This window comes from Galeopterus variegatus, unplaced genomic scaffold (genome assembly GCF_000696425.1).
Source record: "Galeopterus variegatus unplaced genomic scaffold, G_variegatus-3.0.2 Scaffold4802, whole genome shotgun sequence".
Lineage (NCBI taxonomy): Eukaryota > Metazoa > Chordata > Mammalia > Dermoptera > Cynocephalidae > Galeopterus > Galeopterus variegatus.
The window spans coordinates 26751-35626 of record NW_007730913.1 but is presented as its reverse complement, the minus strand read 5'-3'; positions in this window follow the sequence as shown (position 1 = coordinate 35626).

Genomic DNA, 8876 nt, shown 5'->3' with positions numbered 1-8876 from the left:
TGTCTGGCACCTTGTAGGAGCTCAGGAATATTTCTGAACGCATGAAGTAGACTCAGTTAGTCACTGTCAGGCTGTGTAAGTCTAAAACCACCAGTGCCCCTATGCCACCTTCTGGCAGATGGTGCCTCAGATCATTCTGACAGACACCCAAGATGTACACACTCCGATGTTTGCAGCCAGCACAACCTCTGTGAACAATGTCCTCCTTCCTCTGAGTATGTACAGTCTGAAGAGGGCCACCTGTATTTTCCTTCTTCCCATCAACAGGCTTCTCTCCATGGAGGTTTAAAACCCCATGAAGCACATTTGATTATGATTTTTTTTTTTTGAACCCCAAGTATCCTGAAGTCCCCACTGTGGTTCAAGTGGGTGGGGCCCAAGCTAGTTATACATCCCTATGAAATGCTGGACTCTCTGAAAATGAAGAGAGGTTACCATGTTTTACGTAGCAGTAGCCAAGTAACCACGGTAACCACAATCATTCAGTCCAGAGGTAAAAGACACTGAGGGCTAGATTCAGGATTCAGCCATCTGTGCACGACAAGGGTTTTGAAAGACAGCTCTCTACCATGTGTTTGGCCATCTTGGTCCCTGGGGAGCTATTCACACAACGAATTGGAAATGAGCACATGGCTTAGGTAGGCATTTTTATTTACTGCCCCCCTCCCCATATTCCACCTGATTATCTCATCCCACATGGGAGAGAGGACCATAGTAAACTATTTAAAAGACAAATCTAGGGGACATGCTTCTATGCAAACATCCCTCTCCTCTAGGCTGAGTAGCCCTGTCTGTGCTCAGAGGAGTCCAACCCACACGATCATGCTTTAGGTGCCACAGGTACGCTCACCCTCCACAGTCTCAATGCACCAAACTGAGGCATGTCAAAGAGGAATGAAGACAGGTAGAGAGGGCAGGAGGGACCAAGAGGAACAGAGAAGTGTTAAGTCTGAGCAAAGGAAACTCCTTGTAGCTTTCCTATATTTTCTGGGACTGCATAAGATCCGAAACAAAATGCTGGGAAACAAGAAAAGAAAAAGCAAATAGATTAGCCACAGTTTCTTGCGACATTGTTAATGAAGGTCACGTAGCACTGTTTGATACTAAACAGAATTCAGCACTGCAAACAGTCAGAAAATAACACCTAACACTCATGCAGCGTTATGTGGCAGGCACTATTTCTAAGAACTTTACATGCTTTTAAAACTGTTCTTTACTCCTACCTACCTCAGTAAGCATTTCCGAAAAACAGGGACATTCTCTTACATAACCACAGTACAAAAACTTAACAGAGTTGCAGTGCTATTACCTACTCTCCAGACCTTAATCAGATTTAGCCAGTTGTCCCTCTACAATTGTGTATTAGTCTGTTTTTGTGTTGCTATAACAGAAAACCTGAGACTGGGTAATTTATAAAGAACGGAGGTTTATTTGGCTCACGATTCTGGGACAGCTGCATNGAGCTTCTCAAGATTCCAGAACCAACGAGAATAAACACAGCCCTTAGGGAAATATATCTTAACTCATTGTTCATCTATCAATTTGTCTTTCCCAAACATTTTTGAGCATCGGGAGTATGCAAGACATCTACAATTTGTATCATACAAGAGTGATCAGAAATACACCTGACAGCCTCCAAGTCCCCTCTATCACATCAACTTGCTGTCTTTTTCACCCGTCACTGTTTGTTTGTCTCCTTTACCCTCTCCCCCAACATGAATCTCACAAGTGCTTGTGCACCTGACCTGGTTCAGTGCTGTAAACCCACTACCTACAACAGTGTCTGGCACAGAATGACATTCTCCGAATGTTTGTTGAATGAATGAGAAAAAGATAATGATGACAATGACGCCAAGAGGAACACTATGAGTAGCTACTCCATGCCAGGAATTGTTCTGAGGCAGGTGCTATTATTTTTCTCATTAATTCAGAAAAACTGAGGCCAGACATGTTAAATAAAATGCCCAAGGTCACAGAGCTGGTGATTGGCAGGACCAGACTTCAAACCCAGCAGCCTGGCTCCAGAGCCCATGATCATAACCTCTTCACTGCACCACTCTACAAAGATGAGTAAGACCTGGTCTGTTAAAGAGAAGTCTCATGGGAAACTTGAAAAATGATGGTGAAGAGCTATACCACAAGCTAGAATGTTTCAGACGCCAAGAGAAGGCACAGACCAAGTGATGGGTTAGTTCAAGAGACAGCGAGAATACTCCTGCTCCATTGCAGAATAGGGCCAGGGTGTCCTTGAAGTATGGGAGGCACTGACAGAAAAACAACAGAGAAAGACATCCAGGAAAAGGGAATTGTATGACAAAAGGCCTTTAAACACCTGGTTAGGGAGACTGGAACTTCTGTTCTTCAAGTCCACTGCAGCCTGCAGGAGCCAGGGGTGGTGTCTCTGAGATTTTTCAGTTTTTCCCTCGAGATGTGTACTCTACTAGAGGCAGCATGCTTTGGTGGTTGAGTGCAGGGACTCTGGAGCCAGACTGTCTTGATTCGAATCCCAGCTCAGCCCCACACTAGCTGCGTGAACCTGGGCAATTTCCTGACCTCTCTGTGCCTCTGTTTCCTCACCTGCAAATGGGAAAATAATAGTACCTCCATCATGGAGGTATTGTGAAGATTGAATAAAATAGCACATAAAGATGTGAGAACAGTGCCAGGCTCGCAGTAAGCACTGTAATTATTCTTACTAGTGAGCACACACCAATGTGGGGCCTGTGGCACCACCTACCAGCTGCTACCCCTGTGTAACCTACTTCATTCATGATGGGATCAGTCCCTGCCCATTCCCTAAATAAGCGAGGACCATTCCTCCAATCCCACTGCTGTCACCAACTTTTTAAAACCCAGTTAACTCAGCAGTCATAGATTTAGACTTCCTTCCTATACCTGATTAGAAACTCCATGTTCATGGACAGGGAAGGGTGTGCCAAAGGGTGTATTAAACCAGTTACTATTGGGTGGGAAGTCAGCTTTCTCATCAAGTACCCCCAAAACATCATTATTACCAAATCATTCTTCTTGCGCCCATTCATTTTCTCTAGGGAAGGAGCTTGCAGTCTTCTTTTGAGGAAATATAAGCTGGACTGGTGGTGTCCTGGGAATAGCAGAGGTGAAAGGTACTGGGGGTGGGGGAGATTCCACCCTTTAGTGTGCAGACTGCACCCAACCCTTCATTCTCCAGATCCTCAGCTCTGCCTTCTGCCCTGCCTGATATCTGAGTCTGGACCCTCTCTGGTGCAATTTCTCCAGAAAGTAAGCCCCCTGTGAGGGTGGGGGATGGGCCGTTACCCAGCTAATTGTTCTGATGCAATTAGTCTGGAGTGTGGCTTGGCTGCCGGCATTTTTCAAAAGCTCCCCAGGCGATTCTAACCTGCAGCCAGGGCCCGGAACCACTGCATAAAACAGTGCTTGCCCCAAGTGCATACTGTCTTGCTGAACAACTTATTTATCATTTTCTTCAAATTAAATCAGTTTTAACATAAACATTATCTTGATGGGAAGTGTCCTATCATCAGTGTAAATGGAAAGTAAGTCTACGATGTGTCAGGAGCAACGGAATGTATGAAAGAGCAAAGCAACCCCCCTTGCTCCCTCGCCCTGCCTTGCTGCTGAGCACACACCAATGTGGGGCCTGTGGCACCACCTACCAGCTGCTACCCCTGTGTAACCTACTTCATTCATGATGGGATCAGTCCCTGCCCATTCCCTAAATAAGCGAGGACCATTCCTCCAATCCCACTGCTGTCACCAACTTTTTAAAACCCAGTTAACTCAGCAGTCATAGATTTAGACTTCCTTCCTATACCTGATTAGAAACTCCATGTTCATGGACAGGGAAGGGTGTGCCAAAGGGTGTATTAAACCAGTTACTATTGGGTGGGAAGTCAGCTTTCTCATCAAGTACCCCCAAAACATCATTATTACCAAATCATTCTTCTTGCGCCCATTCATTTTCTCTAGGGAAGGAGATTGCAGTCTTCTTTTGGGGAAATATAAGCCAGACTGGGGGTGTCCTGGGAATGGCAGAGGTGAAAGGTACTGGGGGTGGGGGAGATTCCACCCTTTAGTGTGCAGACTGCACCCAACCCTTCATTCTCCAGATCCTCAGCTCTGCCTTCTGCCCTGCCTGATATCTGAGTCTGGACCCTCTCTGGTGCAATTTCTCCAGAAAGTAAGCCCCCTGTGAGGGTGGGGGATGGGCCGTTACCCAGCTAATTGTTCTGATGCAATTAGTCTGGAGTGTGGCTTGGCTGCCGGCATTTTTCAAAAGCTCCCCAGGCGATTCTAACCTGCAGCCAGGGCCCGGAACCACTGCATAAAACAGTGCTTGCCCCAAGTGCATACTGTCTTGCTGAACAACTTATTTATCATTTTCTTCAAATTAAATCAGTTTTAACATAAACATTATCTTGATGGGAAGTGTCCTATCATCAGTGTAAATGGAAAGTAAGTCTACGATGTGTCAGGAGCAACGGAATGTATGAAAGAGCAAAGCAACCCCCCTTGCTCCCTCGCCCTGCCTTGCTGCACATCACAGAGCTTATCAGCACCTGAGCACAAGGCTTAGGCTGCTTTTACTCACAGTGGAAAGCAGCAGGTATCAGTGGGTCCAAGATCACATGGCAGGAGGGAACGAGAGAGAGAGAGAGAGAGGTGCCAGTGTCATTAAACAACCAGCTCTTGTGGGAACTAATACAGCTGAGAACTCACCTCCCCAGCCCCACCCCCAGGGTATTAATCAATTCATGAGGGATCCACCCCCGATGACCCAAACAGCTCTCAACACTGACACACTGGGGATCAGATTTTGACATGGGCTTTGGGGGAACAACACACCTAAACTCTTTCTGCCCGTGGCCCCCCAAATCTCATGTTCCTCTCACAAAATACAATCATTCCATCCCAAGAGTCCCAAAAGTCAGCTTGTTCCAGCACCAACTTAAAAGTCCAAAGTCCAAAGTCTCTCCTTCCAGCTGTGAACCTGTAAAAATCAAAATGAATTTATCTACTTCCAGTACACAATGGTGGAACAGACATTGGGTACACATTCCCATTCCAAAAGGGAGGAAAAGGCCAGAAGAAAGGAGGAACAGGCCCCAAACAAGTCCAAAACCCAGCAGGCCAGACGTTAAATCTTAAAGCTCCAAAATAATCTCCTTTGACTACAAGTCCTGCTTCCTGGACACAATGGAGCATTTGAGTCCCCAAAGCCTCAGGCAGCCCCACCCCCATATCTCTATCTTGTGCAGCACACTGGGCTGCACTGGTGTCTGCGGCTTTTCCAGGTAGGTGTTGCATGTTGCCAGTGGCCCTACAGTTCTGGAGTCCTGGTGGTGGCTCTACTAGACATTTCCTTGGTGGGGGCTCTGACCCCATATTTCTGCTCCACATTGCTCTAGTAGATGCCCCCTGTTCTGGCTCTGCCCCTATGGCTGGACTCTGCCTGGGCCCCCAGGCTTTTCCATACATCCTCTGAAATCTGGGTGGAGGCTGTCAGGCCTCCAGTGCTCTTATGTTCTGTTGGCTTGCAAATTTAACACCACATGAACACCACCAAGGTTTCCGGCTTGCACCCTCCAGAGTTGTAGCACAAACCACACTTGGTGCCACTGCTACAGCCAAAGTGGCTGGGATGTAGAGAGCAGCATCCCAAGACAGTACAGGGCAGTAGGACCCTGAGTCTGTTCTACAGAAAGTCCTCCTAGTCCTCTGGGTCTGTGCTGAGAGAGGTGCCCTTGGAGACTTCTGAAATGCCTTCAGGGCCTTTCTCTCATTGTCTTGGCTATTAGCACCTGGCTGCCTCATAGCCACACTAATGTCTTTAGCAAGCAGTCCCTCTACTGCACCTCTGGATTTTCCCCTGAAAATGTTCTCTCATTCTCTACCACATGGCCAGGCTGCAAATTTTCCAAATCTTTACACTCTGCTTCCCTTTTAATTATATATTCTGGCTTTACATCATGCTTTTGCTGTCAAAACTGAGCATAGGCTGTTGAAAGTAGCCATGCAGTTGTCTGAATGCTTTGCTGCTTAGAAATTTCTTCCACCAAATACTCTGGTTCATAACTCTTAATTCCCACTCTCCAACAAAATCTTAGCACATGGACATAATGCAGCCAAGTTTCTTCCTATGGTGTGTAGCAAGGGTGATCTTTTGTCCAATTCCCAATAAGTTCCTCATTTCTCTCTGAGACCTCATCATCAGCATGGTCTTTACTGTCCATATTTCTATTAGCATTCTGGTTACAACCATTTAACCACCCTCTAAGATGTTCCCGCCACCGGGCCGGCCCTACTGTCCATATTTCTATTAGCATTCTGGTTACAACCATTTAACCACCCTCTAAGATGTTCCAAACTTTCCCTTACCTTTTTGTCTTCTGAGCCCTCCAAACTCCCCCAACCTTTGCCCATTACCCACTTCCAAAGCCACTTCCATATTTTCAAATATTTATTATAAGCAACACCCCACTTCTGGTATCAATTTTCTATATTAGTCCTTTCTTGTGTTGCTGATAATTTATAAAGAAAAGAGGTTTATTTGGCTCACGATTCTGGGACAGCTACATCTGGTGCAGGCCTCAGGCTGCTTCTACTCATGGCAGAAAGCAGCAGGCAGTAGCAGGTGCAAGAGCACATGGCGAGAGGAAGCAAGAGAGAGAGGGGGAGGTGCCAGGGTCCTTAAACAACCAGCTCTCACGGTAACTAATAAAGCTGAAAACTTACTCACTTGCCATACTCAGGGTATTAAGCTATTCATGAGGGATCCACCCCCTATGACTGAAACAGCTCTCAATACTGCCACATTGGGGATCAGATTTCTACATGAGGTTTGGGAAGAACAACACACCCAAACTCTATCAAATTAGTAAAAGGAATCCAGGATCACATGCTGTACTTAGTTGTCATGACTCTCTTGTCTCCTTTAATCTGGACCACTCCTGAATCTTTGTCCTTCATGACACTGACCTTCTTGAAGAATATAGGCCAGTTATTTTGTAGAATGTCCCCTAATTCAGGTTTGTCTGGTGTTTCATCATGATTAGACTTAGGTTATAATTTTTGTTAAGAATATCACAGAAGGGATGCCACATCTTACTCAGTGTTTCTTAGCTGGAGACACATCAATTGTCTTCACATACTTTAAATCACTTATACTAATACCAAAAGGCAGGTATTAATTGTTATTATTATTATTATTCCCTGCTATGGTCTGAATGTTTATGTCCTCCTAAAACTCATACATTAAAACCTAATCAGCAATGTGATGGTGTTGGGAGGCAGAGCCTTTGGGAGATGATTAGGTCACAAGAGCAGAACTCTCATTAATGAGACTAATACCTTACAAAAAAGACTCCAGGGAGCTACTAGGTGAGGGCACAGTGAGAAGGCACTATCAGTGAACCAGGAAACAGGCTCTCACCAGACACCAAATCTGCCGGCATCTTGATCTTGGACTTCTCAGCCTCCAGAACTGTAAGAAATAAATTTCTGTTGCTTATAAGCTAGCCAGTCTATGGGTTTTGTTATAGCAGCTCAAACATACTAAGACATTCCCAATGTACAGAAGATGACACTGAGATATAGAGATGCTAAGTAACCTAATTTAAGAGGTGAAATAAGTGGTGAAAGTTGGGATTTTAATGCAGGTGATAAGGCTCCAGGTTTTATGCTCTTAACCATTAATTTATGCTTCATATCAAAGGGGTTTTGGTGTAAGGCAATTTTGTTTATGAGATAGAATGGGTTTGGATGACACTGTTATCACTACTTTAGAAACACCTCTTGTAAAGTAAGGCAAATCATAACTAAAGCCAAAATATTTCATTATTTCAGTTATACTAAATTTCCATTTATATTGTCAGGGCTAGGGCTCAGACCCTCCAAATCCATTGTACAGACTAGGTCCCCAGACACTTCACACACAGGTCCATGCTAGGTAATTGGGAAAGATTCTGGGAGCTGTTGGCAGATAACATGAGCTCAGTCGTCAGCTTCCTCAGTGGCAGCAGCTTACAGGTCCGGTAGCTTACAGGTCTGGCAGTGGCAGCGGCCTTGCAGAGGGTCCCAGGGGCCCTGGCAGCAACAGCCTCCAGTAGCAGTAGTGGCCTCCACATATCCCCCACCCATGGGGGGAGCATCCCAGGGATGGGAGGTGCCGTGGATCAGAGCCACTCATACTTAAGTCCATAACCCAGGAACCTGGGTGCACATGTGTGATTACACTAGACGACAACCAAGGAACACCTGAGCACATATGCCTGTTTCCTTCAAATGCTCGGCAAGATTCTGAACATCTGAGGGGCCCTGACCATTTTTCTATATTTTCCCAACACCTCCCCCGATGATACGTCAAACATGATGCTGTACATGCACTATCTTATCTAATCCTCACAATAACCCTTCAATGCAGGTGTTGTTATCCTCTCACTCTAGGGCTGATGCCCAGGCCATGCAGATACGGGGGGAAGATGATACGTCAAACATGATGCTGTACATGCACTATCTTATCTAATCCTCACAATAACCCTTCGATGCAGGTGTTGTTATCCTCTCACTCTAGGGCTGATGCCCAGGCCATGCAGATACGGGGGGAGGATCTGGGCCTCTGGCTCAGATCTGGCTGATTTCATAACCTAAACACCTAAACTTTGTGTACTCTTGGCTTCCACCACACATGTTCTGCTGCTTCACAATGAGGAAGAGGATGGCTCCTTGGTTTTCATAATCACTGATTACACAGTCCTGAGAATTCCCTAACGCTGGTATTTGACCTTCACAATACCCTGAAATCATTTGCTCCTCTTTTGCAGAGGAGCCAGAGTAGGCCCAAGTGGGGAACTAGCCTGGTGAGCTAGGGCTACAGA